Source organism: Lissotriton vulgaris, chromosome 1_1 (genome assembly GCF_964263255.1).
Source record: "Lissotriton vulgaris chromosome 1_1, aLisVul1.2, whole genome shotgun sequence".
Taxonomy (NCBI): Eukaryota; Metazoa; Chordata; class Amphibia; order Caudata; family Salamandridae; genus Lissotriton; species Lissotriton vulgaris.
In genome coordinates, this window is record NC_141685.1 from 782,784,821 (window position 1) to 782,798,946 (window position 14,126).

Here is a 14,126-nt window from a genome sequence, read left to right on the forward strand (position 1 = left end):
CAAACTTCCCCTTTTTGGTTTAGCTGCTGTGCTGAAAGTTTCTGAGTGATGTGTGAAGCGGGCCAAGAAAAGTGGGGTCCCAAAACAAGGTTTACCCATGTTATGTTTGTGGAGATTTTTCATTTTTTTAACACAACTACAGCCTGAACGTTGAAGAGAATTACACCACATTTGGCAGAAAGCTAGATGTTGGTCCAGAAAGCATGCTTTATGTGATTTGGTGTAAATCTGTTAGGTAGTTAAAAATCTAGATATCTGGGAGCTCAAATCTAGCTATCTGGGAGCCCAAAATCCCACTGAAATTTGATTGGCTGCCAACACTTTAACAAAGAAGTGTTAGCAGCCATCCTGGGACTCGGCTTGAAGCAGAGTCTCACAAAAAGTGTAAAATAAAGGGGGGGGGGGGGCAGGGTAAAAACACAATAACCTCCTAGGTCTCTGTGGGGGGGACCCCTGCGAGGCCAAAAAAGAAATTGATTTTATTACAAATTTGGCAGGATCCATGTATCCAGCCGTAAATGAAAATAAACCCACAAAGCAGGGGCTCCTGCGCTCCTTAAATTTTAGTACCCAGCCCCGGTGGCCACCACCATTCCAGCACTTTAATTATGAAAGAGGGCAGAGGGGCCACGCAGACCCTCCCTCAGCAGCCCTGGGGACCGCTACCGCCTCTTGGCTTTTGAAAATTTTAATGCGGGGTGCACGTGTCCCCGCAACCCCAGGGACCACCACCTCCCTGGGGCAAATGACAAAAAAGGAAGGGGGCTGAGTGGAGCCAATTATGTCCCTGGGGACTGCCACCCCTCAAGGTGACCCTTGGGGTGCCCACTCCTGAGACATTGCAGTTTCTTATGGCTATGTGGGAGCATTACTGCTCCTGCAAGCCACACCAAATGCTGCTCCACCTTCAGCAAGTGAGAGCATTGAAAATGCTCTTGCTTGCTGAAAGTGGAGCAGAATTGCTTTTGGACAGAGAGAGCTGCATGTTCAGCAGCTCCCGCTGTCCAAAAGCAATGGTGGCTCCTGCAGATTGCTGGGGCCTTCAGGCTCCCCGAGGTCTCCAATAAAGTATAAATGTGCCCTGAGTGGGACCAAGTCACCCAGACTAGAGGCCGACACCTTGGGGATGGGTCTCCTCATTTTCTTTGCTGGTTTGGCCCTCCTAATTTTTATCCTGGCCCTGGTCTAGCTAGTACTGGCCACCCTAAAACTGGTTTCCTTAATCTGGTGCTCCTGTCCGTTGTTCTTTTTGACCCTGGTATTGTAAGTCTTGCTCCCGGGTCATCCTTTTAGTCCTACTGGTACAGCAGCCATTGACTGTGGCCCTCTGGATCCAACTTCTAATATTTCGTTTCCTCCAAGCCTGGTCATTTTGATCCTGGTTCTCCTAGCCACCATAGTCCCCTTGCTCTGCCCCATGTGATAATCTGAGACCTGGACCCCTAGGAACTAATCATTATGGCCCTCCTAGCCCTGACATGGTCATGGTCCTTTTAGTTCAGCTAAACTACCTTGCTCTGGTCTTCTGGATGCCCTTGGTATGAATCCCCTTGGTCTCTCTAGTCCCTGTCCTTATCCTTGAACTACTGGTCATTGCCCCCCAAGTCCTGATCTTCATATTTCTCTTCAATCTATCATGTAGGTATCCCTTCAGGTAATTGCATGTGTGGTAATGCGAGCAGCCATGGAAGCATATAGTTACACTCTGGTAATAGTGGAATCACAGTAATACTATATGCAGTGATTCCAAAAGTGGCATATTCCTTGCCCCTGGTGGTAGTGCCAAGACTCCTGGGAGTACGATATGGAGCTGGCCCAGCAATGACAGAATCCTAGCCTCTGGTGGCAGAGACAGAGAGGTAAAAGGAGGGCGTGAGAGCAAAAGGGCAGTTTGGGCTGTAGTCTAATGCCAAGCTTGTAACCAAGAGTTTGCAGTCGCAGGCGGATTTCAGATATCACTTGCTAGAGTCCACCCAGGAGACATAGAGAAGTCACTTGTGAAATGCACTGATTACAGGTAGTGAGCATAAATGCCTGAATATGTCAAAATTGTCGTACTTGTAGGAGTGTGATGGTTAGTAGTTGTGTTGTTTCTATCATTGGCAGCATGGCAGGCGCAGTGTGTGGTGCCAGCTGTAGTGGCCTCGTGACGAGAGCCCTGGCACTTATGTTTTTTACAAATTAATCACTGGCAAAATACACCTCTGGGAGCAATAGAGGAGCAGCACCTGGTGTTCACTTGTTACAGGAAAACAGATAAATGCCCACTGGGTTCACCCAACAGCAACAGAGAAATACCTGTCTCTAAGCAGATGTGTTAACTGTTAAAAACGGTTGTACAATATCATGCTGTTTCGTGGTGGTGAATGAGGATAGTTTCTTGTAGGTCCTGAAGAGGGTGGGTCTTTTTCTGTCAATCTGGGACTAGCGTTGCTAAAATGCCAATGGACCCCATCCAGGCAGGAGACTCCCATTTCTGAAGCAAAACATTGCTTTACTTTGGCAGTCTCCCGCCTGAAATTGCCTCTGCTTCAATAGAGACAATAGGAGTAATACATTCTCTTGCATGACTGGCGGGTGGGCGTCAATTTAGAAAATAAAAAAAACTCACCTTCCCGGACCTGCATCGTCTCTGCTCCTAACCTGCACTCCATGCAGCATCTCTCCCTAAGCTAATCACAATGCTGCAATGGAAGCGTTGTGATTGGCCGGGATTGCGCCAGGTGCTTATGGGGAGGCCATTTTCTCCATGTAGGCTGCATTGCAGCCCACATGGATAAAGGGCAGAGTGCGCATGACTGGGGCCGCCCAAAACAGCCAGTGCCCTCAGCAGTGGGCAAGCCTCTCCTTCCTTGCCCTAGACCCGCCCGCCCCAACCAAACACTTCTGCGTTCTCGCAGTGCGAAAAGCAGAAACATAAAACGGTAGCACCACTGAACGCCACAGCATCACTCAGCACCTAGTCCTAGTGGGGGAGCCGCCCCTTCTCTCCCACCTTCATCAACAAGTTGACATTTATGATGTGGAAGGAGCATGGTTCAAAGCAAATCCAGGAGAGCCAGCCTTTGCCTCAGGCACCCTGGGAATGCATAATGAAAATGTGGAATCCCAGTACAATACTGACACCTCCATAACCCTGCACATCCGGATCTTCCACAGCAGTAGAGGGATTGTTAGTGGGCCACAAGTAATGTTCTTGCTGTGCTCATTTTGGTTAGATATGTGGAGTTTCACTAAGGTGCAAGGAGTATGCCACTACGTAATGGAGGATCACGCCCACCCCTGACCTGTAAGACAAGGATGGTTTCACTTTCACCTATGATAATGTCCGTGTTTGCTTAAAAGGGTCAATACAATGCGGTCGTTCCACTCGGTTATTCACCTTGACGTCTATGGGTATATTTGGTTCTACGTCATGTGCATCCAGGATAGGGGAAAACGTTATACTATACAGTTTCAACGTCTCGTCGGGGATAGCAAGCGCAACATAAAATGCAATTTCAAAACCTCACATTTTCCAGTGTCACGTGTGAATAGTCGCCCGTCTGTTGTTTCTATCATGGTACTTGCGGTTCTGTGGGACTAGGGGAAAAGCAAAACTACAAGTACCTGAATGCAGAGAAACTAGAGGCACGGAACTGAGTGGCCTATTCTCACCTGAATGTGTCGACATGGACTGCAAGGGTGCTGGAGGTTGTATTGATTGTGCTAAGTAGGCTAGGCTTATGTCCCTTCATCCGCTCAATGGTGTCTGCGAGGCACTAGTGTTGCACTGTGTAGACTTCTATGGCTTAACTCACCTGAGAAAGCTGTAGTCGCAGTTCTTTTTTCACCCACTAGACTAGAGCAAGCCAGAGCAGCGCAGCCGGTAGGCATGATGAGAAACTACTTCGCTAATAAGTCTTTGGTGCCCCTTTCTGAAACAAGTGCCCGAGAGTTTCACTGCCACAAAACGCGCATCTAAAATGGCAGCCGCCCGGGATTGTAGGGGAGCGGTGAAATTATTCTGGAGACTCCACAACGAACAGAGGGGCCCTTTAGCCCTCGCATAAAATTTTTAAAAAAAAATGTTAAAAAAAAAATATATATATATATGTATTTATTTATTTATTTCTTTATATATATATATAGTGCGAACTCGACTGGAAGGTATTGGGCGCTTTACATGAGCACCAGTTGTGTTACACAAGGACATCTTCATTTTTGGGTAGGCACGGGGAGATCAAGTGATTTGCCCAGAATCACAGGATGCTGAGCCGATGCAGAGACTAACCTGGTTCCAAAGTCGGCAGCCCTGGCCTTAAGGCCACATCCTCTACGGACTAACCTATACGAAATAAAGCTATCTCGTCGGCTATATTGTGCTGAGGTTGGTAAGTCAACAAGGGCTTACCAGCTTGCAGATCTCTCCGTCGCTTCTAAAACCTCAACACAGCCCTCCGAGTACGCAGCCGGTGAGAGATGAGGCACCCATTACACTGAACGGACAGAAAATGCTCTTGCCAGCTCGCAGTTGAAGCGCCCAGTTGTAAGCGAGACAGTACAAATCCGTTTTCACTGCACTGCTGTAACCAAAGTTATACCAACCTCAGTAATGTAAACAACCCTTACCTAACCACAACGAAGCGCCTCGGGTCTCGTGAGGTGTGTGAAGCACTGTACTGATAACCGGTGCAGATGCGAGTTACCAATCCTGAAATACCAGCGTGTCCAGGGGGGAATAAAGAGGACATCCACTGGGTGGGGGCAGGTATAAGTACCTGTCCCCAGCCCCAGCCCCCCCCCCCCCGTGCCCGGAAATGACGTAAGGAGCGACGATGGACATTGGGAACATTCCTGCTCTGGCGAGTCCCAGCCAGTGAAGCGCGGTGGGTGTGCCAGAATGGGGCACTAAGGGGGCCGCTCTCTTAAAAGGGTGCACTGCGTGGGCTGCGGGAAGCCGCGGAGCCGCAAGCACCATCATACAAAGCAACACAGGCTAAACAAGCACTGGCGTTGCCAATAGGTCTCGCAGTAGGAAAGTTGGAGCTATTGGTTTTGCAAATTACATTTTATATTTATATTTCGTTATTGGCATTGTCAATAACAATATATAAATATAAAATGTCATTTACAAAACCAATAGCTCCAACTTTCCTACTGCGAGACCTATTGGCAACGGCAGTGCTTGTTTCGTTTGCAAGCAGATGCTATATAGAGCAGCTTACTGTGTTAGTGTGAAGCCGACAGGTGGTGTATGCATAATTATCCACGACCTAGCACACCGTACTTGCATTTTTTTATGCATATTAGCATAAACTTGTGCTAAGCAATTATGAGTCTGCAATCCTTTCTATCAACAAAGATGTGGCTTCGACCTTCCTCTCGCATTCATGTAACAGTAATGCTGTACTCCTCCATCAGCGAATCACATTGAAGAACAGATGAGCAGAAACTCATGTGTATTCAAAGATAGCGGCATTTACTGAACTCCAGATATTGCCGCCAAGCAATGTGGTACCTGACTTACAGCATAATAGGCACAAGTGACACAAACCACCTCGCCAGTAAAGGACATCCAATTACAGTCAATTCCACCTGTGAGAAAGTAAATATATGGAAAGCAAAGAAAGCATGATATATGCAATGCTGGCTAAGACATTTTTCAAATATTGTCTGCAGCCCAAATTATGCTGCTGGCCTTATTAAAGAGACAGCAGCAAAGCACCAACCTCGACGAACAGGCAAAAATGACAAGCAGTTAAAACGTGGTGCTTCACAGACCATGGTTTGTTAATTCCAAATGGAAAAGATGAACTGCTGCTCATTAGTGAACATGTCTCCGGTCTGTAAAGCATGCAAGTAATGGAGTCCTCTCTACTTGCAAACTCCAACTTCTTTGAAATTCAATTCCGTTTAGTGTGCAATAAGGATATGGTCTATCTATCCAGTCTGTAGCCACCAGCAAGTGATGTGTTGCACCAGTCAAGGGTAGCCTGTATTTCCCGTTGCACACATTTAACTGCTCTTTACACCCAGCATGCTTGTTTTGTCCCAACACTTTACATTAAATAATCTTACTCCTGGTTCCATTTGTCCTTCAATCCACTTATTGAACGATTAAAAGTTTTTAGTTATCGTGTGTGGACCCATGTGACCTAGCACATTTTTAGGAGAACCTTTCAAGGCTATTTTTAGCACATAGTGGTTCCTTGGTACGAAGAACTGGCACTGGCCAATCTAAAAGGAACAGAGTAATGCAGCAAGACATTGTATGATATATGGTCAGATTGAAAGCTGAATCTCATTAAAAAGCCTATAAAGTATAGAGGGTTTCTGACATGCTAGATCACCACTGAGTCAACTTAATGATCACATTATGACTTTGTGACCCAGAGCGCTGAAATATTTTCTTGCCGTACCGTTTATAGCTATGGCGGCTTTCGGTGACCTTGGTAACTCCACAAATTTACAACAATACAGGCACCGGACGCGTCGTAGTGTCCTCGGGGGTGACACACATTTTCTAGGGTCGGGCCGCGGACATGGTTTGGCTCGGCTGTAGTGATGCAGCGTTTCGTCGTCGCTCCGTTGGGCCTGAAGGGCCGTTTGCGTCTTGCGGTGAGTCTGGGGGAAAGTTCTCTCACCCCCGGAGGCTTCGGGGTGGCTGGAGGCCCCTGTATTTTCAGGCTCTATGGTTGGTGTTGACCGCAGTCCCCCCCCCCCCCTCTTTGCCGTTTTTACATGAGGACTTCCCAGGGTGTGTTGAGGGGGCGGGAGACAGGCAGTTTGATCGTGGCACGATCTTATCGTTAGAGACTAACTTTTCTCAGGCGCTCCAATTGTGCACTTACGGGGTGTGGCTAGGTGTCCCGTTGGGGTGGGGGGGAGCGAGATCGGTCCACACGGGTGAAACGGTTGGCCAGGCAGGGATTCCCGAATTTGGTGGCAGATGGCCGTGTCCTGGGGTTTTTGACCGTAGGGGTCGGGTTGAGCAGTGAAGCGTGGGGTCCTTTTTGCTATGGGGAGGTAGCCTTGGTGCTAGATTGTTAGTTTGTTTTGAGTGGACAATGTGGATCCTCGGTCAGCCCGTACAGGCGCTTCACCATATTGGTGCCTATTGATGCCTCTGCTCCTCCATTATGTGGAATCACGGGTGCGACTGCATGCCTGCAGATGCGGGGGTGGAGCAGTGGCAATGAGTCGTGTGTACATTACTGCGACGAAGTTTACATACCCACTCCGTTTCGAGGAGGCTGTCGGTAGGGAGCGTTACTTGCCACAATTTGGGTTGTGCGCGAGTGGCATAAGTAACGCAGTGGACGATTTTGGTCCGGCAACGTAGGGCTACGGCTTCCTATGTGGGGGGGCCACGAGCGGGGATCGTGTCACTGTATGCCGGTTGTATGCAATTGCATACACGCACCTACCTCGATCAAAGGCTGGGTCACGATTCTGGCCCGGAGGCTCTGCAGTGGTTGTGATAGGATGCCCCTCCCCCCCCCCGCCCGTGGCCATTTTGGAACGTTTACGACCCTGGGGTGGGGGTGAATTCAGTTGTGGCAGGCCGATCCCACCAGTTTGGGTACCCCTATTAGGTGGAGTGGGGGTCCAGGGCGTGGTGTCCGCCACTAGATGCCTGTTGTTCTTTCCATGTGTTTGAGCCCTGCATATTGCCGCTCTGTTTTTTATATTGTACCGTTCTGTGGGCGAAGTATATACACACCAGGGAAGACAGCCCGGCCTGGTCCTGCATGGGTTTTTTCTGTTTTCTCTGTAACACTAGTCAATTTTTTCCTCCTACCGTTTTAGCCATCCAGGTATTTTGTTTGCTCACAATTGCCGCTTTTACCTCATTTAACTTAACGCCTGCTTATGCGATCTGTTCACGTGTGACGTTTCCCTCATGTATCTGTTCTGTTCCGTTTGTGAAGTGCTCTGACGGCTGCGGGTTAGGTCCGCGCCAGTTAAAATGCTTATATGAATAATTATTGTTTACGGCTTCTGGTGGTTGGTATGTCCCAGCCTTCTTCGGGAGGGTCAGGGTACTCTGGAGTGGCTCTACGTTGGGGGAATAGGCCACAAGAAGGTACTGCTGTACCCCGCACTAGGCAAGCCCGAGCAGGGAGAACTGTATTGGGGGACATCTTAATTCTACCCCGCTCGCTATGAGGTATTACGTGGGCACGGTGGGGGTCATTGTCTGGCGAATGGGGGTATTGGTGGCTGTGTGTGGACATAGGCTCGGGCAGCATGTTTCGCAATGTATGGCGCACGTGGTGTTTGGCGTCGGGGTGCGGCCATTTTCTTTGACAACACATTCTCTTAGTCCGGCGCATGTGTGTGTTGGCGTGCAAACTTCCAAATGTGTTCGACATACCTGCAACGAGGCAGCCTCGCGTAGCCGCCTCTTGCCGCTAATCGTATGTGGGCCGCTTTATGGAGGGCCGCCATCATCAAATTTTCATTGTCGTCTTGGGAGAAGTGTGGGAGGGAAGCCGGATGGGGGCGGGAGAGCCTGGGAATGCGAGCGAAGGGAGGAGTGCAGAGGGTGCAGAGGCTGTCTTGGGAGAAGTGTGGGAGGGAAACCGGATGGGGGCGGGAGAGCCTGGGAATGCGAGCGAGGGGAGGAGTGCAGAGGGTGCAGAGGCTGGGCTTGCATGCGACACGTCGGGCAGGGGAGGGGGCCGAGCGGCGATGAGGGTGTGAAGCAGCAGGGGCCTGGGGGAAGCTGGCTGGGGAGGGGGAGGAGAAATGAACAGATGTCCGTGAGGTGTGGGAGTAGTGCCTGATGCCGGATGGGGGCAGGAGAGCCTGGGAATGCAAGCGAGGGGAGGAGTGCAGAGGGTGCAGAGGCTGGGCTTGCATGCGATGCGCGTGCTTGTTTGTTCACGTGATTCACGTGAACTTCAAGAAAACCGCGGCTGAAAGCCCTTGGTTTGACGAGGATTTTGCCGACATGAATTCTCGCTCCGCTCAATGCGCTTGCGCGCATTGATAGGTCGCGAGACCTAAAAAAAAGCCATAGAGAACTTTCTAAATAAAAGCATTATGCAGGAACTTTCTAAATGTATTACGTTCCCCCACACCCTTTCATAAGAATCCTTGGTTACCCAATTTGGCAACGATCTGCATTTATTCAAATGCATCGCCTCAAACGCAAAGCTGCCAGGTGGACCCATGCCACGTGCCATAGCTTAAATCAGTCATAGCCAGGGGGCACAAGTCCTTAAAAGAAGTGGGGGGACTAACCAAATTAATCAGTATGCTAGTGGCATCAGGGTGCGTGACATCATGGCATATAACGTCGTGGTGCGTGAGGCGCGTGACATCACAGGAAGTGGCATCACAAGAAGTGACATCAGATCTTAAGCCCTCACATATATGTTTAGCAGGTCTATCATGAGTACATTGGAGCACATTTCGAGTATACATGCAAACCCTCCTAATTTAGGCAGAAGCTTCACACTTTTGTAAACTTCACATAAACCAATGTTGGCTTTAGTCACCATAAAGCTTCCTCTAACCATAGTGCTTTAAAAAGAAAATGTGATATTTAAATTATTACAACGCCTCCTCAAGGGTAGTAAGCACTATGTAAATGATAAAATTATATTTATTTTGTGCAGATACTGGGAAAGACCAACACATCTGATATTCTTACAGTGCATGCACATCTTCTAAAGTTTCTAAACAGAACCTGAACAAAGTGAAAAGCTGCCTCTCTTAAGTATGTGTGAAGTGCTAACAAGGTGTGAGACTTTGTTTCCCCTTGTTACATGTGCTTCTAAGTGTGAGGCTCCAGACTGCTGCCAGCCAAGAGACTCGAACAAAAGGAGGCCTGATGACCCCTCAGATTCGGCCTTTGTTATGGGCCCAACAGGAGTCAGAAATAAGAGAGTCCCCTCCCGCCTGCAGGTTGTTGCCGATTGAAAGCAGATAAAGTGCAGGTGCTGCTGAAAGTGTCTCAGTGTTTGGAAATTACACCTGGACAAATTCTGCATCTTTTTCAAAGGGGCCTAACTTCTTGGCAGGGTGGACAGCGTCCACCCTGTGAAACAAGCATATGCAATGCAATAGGTCTCGCATTAGGAAAGTTTGAGCTATTGGTATTGTAAATGACAAATGTTTTATTTATGTGTTAGCTTTGAAAATAGCGAAATTAATAGCTGTCATTTACAATGCCAATAGTTTTGACTTTCGCAAACGTGACATCTATAGCATTTGTAATGCAATATTTGTTGTATTTACGTGACTTAGATGTATTGATATTACAAATAACAATGGCTTTTATTTACTTTTAATAATTAATACTTAAATAAAAGTTATTGTAATTTATAATGGCAATAGCTTAAACTTTTGTAAATAACTTTTGTGAAGATTATGTTAAGTGTATTTTATTGTGACGAAAATCCAAGAACAGAAGTGAAATGTTAACATCTTTTTGTGACATTTGTAATAAAGCTTGAAACATTGAAAGAACATATTTGATCCAATTGTTGTTGAATGGTTGCACAGATTGATGCTATGGCGTTGAGTGGTGCTGAGTGATGCTGTGGCGTTGAGTGGTGCTGAGTGAAACTGTGGCGTTCAGTGGTGCTGAATGATGCTGTGGCTTTGAGTGGTGCTGTGGCGTTGAGTGGTGCTTAGTGATGCTGTGGCACTGAGTGATGCTGTGGCGTTGAGTGATGCTGAGTGATGCTGTGGCGTTCAGTGGTGCTGTGGCAATTTAAAATGTATCAAGGCGAGAGCTGGATGGGCCTTGTGAGGAACCAGAAACATTTGAAGCTAACGATGATGGCAGAGAGCTGATGAAAGGGGGATGTTGCAGGGATTTCATCAACCTTGTTCTCTTAGCCCCTCTCACAATTCTCCTACCAGTACAAGCAGCAACAGTGCGACTCTCCTCCGCTTACCCCAAGAGATTCGCTTTTTCTGGAGTTTTCAGAAATATGGTTCAAGTTCAGCCTATGCTTCAGGCCATTTTAATAACTTTTAACTTGCTCAGGGCAATATAGTTGTTCTTGTTCTAGTAGCATTCTGCCCTCTCTATTTGTCCCTTTGTTCTCACTTGCACTTAATGAGCTCAAAGGCATTCCATGCTAAAGTTTTAGAAATGGCAAATATATAAATCATTGTTCTGAATAAGTGATCTTAGAGAGTATAAGAAATGCCAAATATATATAATTAAAAGTAATGCATAAGTGACTTTATTGTAGTTTGTAATCCTGAGGGATCGTGCGTCCGTGAGCACCTTATGGCTATCCTGATGTCAAGGGAGTAACTATCAGTGAAACAACTGCTAGAGTAGCATTGGGGGCAGGGGCGTGTGAGAGACTGGATGCTGGACGCTTGAGGATGCCTGACCCTTGTGGATGCCTGACGCTTGTGGATGCTTGACCCTTGTGGATGCCTGACCCTTGTGGATGCCTGACCCTTGTGGATACCTGACGCCAGTGGATACCTTACGCTTGTGGATGCCTGACACTTGTGGATGCCTGATGCTTGTGGATGCCTGACGTTTGTGGATGCCTGACGCTGGTGGATGTCTGATGTTTGTGGATGTCTCATGCCTGATGTCTGTGAATGCCTCATGCCTGTGGATGCCTGATGCCTGTGTATGTCTGATGCTTGTGGATGCCTGATGCTTGTGGATGTCTGATGTTTGTGGATGCCTGATGCTTGTTGATGACTGACGCTTGTAGATGCCTGACGCTTGTGGATGCCTGACGCTTGAGAATGCCAGACCTTTTTGGGATGCCTGATGCTTGTGGATGTCTGATGGGTGATGCTTGTGGATGTCTGATGGGTGATGCTTGTGGATGTCTGATGCTTGTGGATGTCTGATGCCTGATGCTTGTGGATGTCTGATGCCTGTGGATGTCTGATGCCTGTGGACGCCTGATGCTTGTGGATGTCTGATGTTTGTGGATGTCTGACGCTTGTGGATGTCTGACGCTTGTGGATGTCTGACACTTTTTGATTTTTGACGCTTGTGGAGCCTGAAGCTTGTGAATACTTGACGCTTGCGGATGCCTGACTGTAATGGTGTGTGTGTGTGCCTTTAAAGCGTGCACTGACGGCTGTTAGTGTCTGCCTGTTGGAAGCGTGTACTGACGACTAGTGATGATGGCAGGTGGTGTGTGTGCCTAGTGGAAGCCTGCACTGACAACTGGTGGTGTGTATGCCTGGTGAATGTGTGCAGTGACGGATGGTGGTGTGTGCCTGGTGGGAGCGTGCACTGATAACTGGTGGTGATGGCATGTGGTGTGTGTGCCTGGTGGAAGCGTGCACTGATGGCTGGTGATGTGTGTGTACCTGTTGGAAACATGCACTGGTGGTTGGTGGTGTGTATGCCTGGTGGAAGCGTGCACTGACGGTTGGTGGTGTGTGCCTGGTGAAAGTGTGCACTGATGGCTAGTGGTGTGTATGTATGGTGGAAGCGTGCACGGATGGCTGTTGGTGTGTATGCCTGGTGAAAGTGTGCAGTGACAGCTGGTGATGTGTGTGCCTGGTGGAAGCATGCACTGATGGCTGGTGGTATGTGTGCCTGGTGGAAGCGTGCACTAATGGCTAGTGGTGTGTGTGCATTATGGAAGCATGCACTAACTGGTGATGATAGCTTGTGGTGTGGGTGTCTAGAGGAAGCGTGCAGTAATGGCGAGTAATGTGTGTGCCTGGTGGAAGCGTGCACTGATGGCTGGTGATCTGTGTGTGTCTGTTGGAAACGTGCACTGATGGCTGGTGGTGTGTATGCCTGGTGGAAGTGTGCACTGACGCTTGGTGGTGTGTGTATGGTGGAAGGGTGCACTGATGGCTGTTGGAGTGTATCACTGGTGAAAGTGTGCACTGACGGCTGGTGGTCTGTATGCCTGGTGAAAGTGTGCAGTGACTGCTGGTGATGTGTCTGCCTGGTGGAAGCATGCACTGACGGCTGGTGGTGTGTGCTTGGTGAAAGCGTGCACTGACGGCTGGTGGTGTGTATGCCTAGTAAAAGCGTGCACTGGCGGTTTTTGGTGTGTGCCAGGTGGAAGCATGCACTGACAACTGCTGGTGTGTATGCCTAGTGGAAGCGTGCAATTATGTCTGGTGGTGTGTATACCTGGTGAAAGCGTGCACTGAAGGCTGGTGGAGTGTGCCTGTTAAAACATGCACTGACACCTAGTGGTGTGTGTGTGTCTGGTGAAAGTGTGCACTAACGCCTCGTGGTATGTGTGCCTGGTGTAAGCATTTACTGACGGCTAGTGGTGTGTGTGCATGATGGCAGCATGCACTGACTGGTGATAATGGCTTGTGGTATGTGTGTCTAGAGAAAGCGTGCACTAATGGCTAGTGGTCTGTGTGCCTAGTGTAAGCATGCACTGGCAACTGGTGGTGTGTATGCCTGGTGAAAGCGTGCACTGACGGCTGGAGGAGTGTGCCTGCTAAAAACGTGCGCTAACAACTGGTGATGTGTGTGTGCCTGGTGAAAGCGTGGATGGCATTAATTTGGCTAGCAAAATAAACAAAGCTGTGACAGCAATTTGAATCTCCATTCAAGATACATAATGGAAAGTTATATATGTTTTGCGTAAATGTGACAGAAAAAATAAGATAATCATCTAGTGTACTGTGTAAACTTTAAATGTAGTACAAATATCGTGTAAGCAAAACAATACAAAAACTCCTTTGCGTTGTATATGACTAACAAATAAAGTATTTTTGGAAAGAAAAAACCTTACATTGGCTAAAATCCCTAACATAATGCTAACGGGGGAAATACTTAGATGAGCACAACATAGGGCCGTTCCAATTTTACCACGAAGACATTACTGTTTAAGAAACTATATATTTCTAAATGAAAATACAACCTTTGTATGTTAGGAGTTAAGCGTAAAATAACTCGGCTCGCAGAGGAAAGAATGACGATATCTGGATGTCTCTGTGTGGCTTGGGCTCTGCTGGCGCCTCGGGCATGTTTACAGCTTTCACGTGAAAATGCAAATCCATTCATCTAGCATAATGGCAGGATGGCTCTGTCTGGCTTCATGCCCATTGGCGACTCTTGTCTGTTTGAAGGGCTCGTTAAACAAGCACCACTGGAACCAACGACTTCCCATAGCAGTTTTCTGACCGCCCTTAAATCTGATTGGCTGAGATGGAGGTTA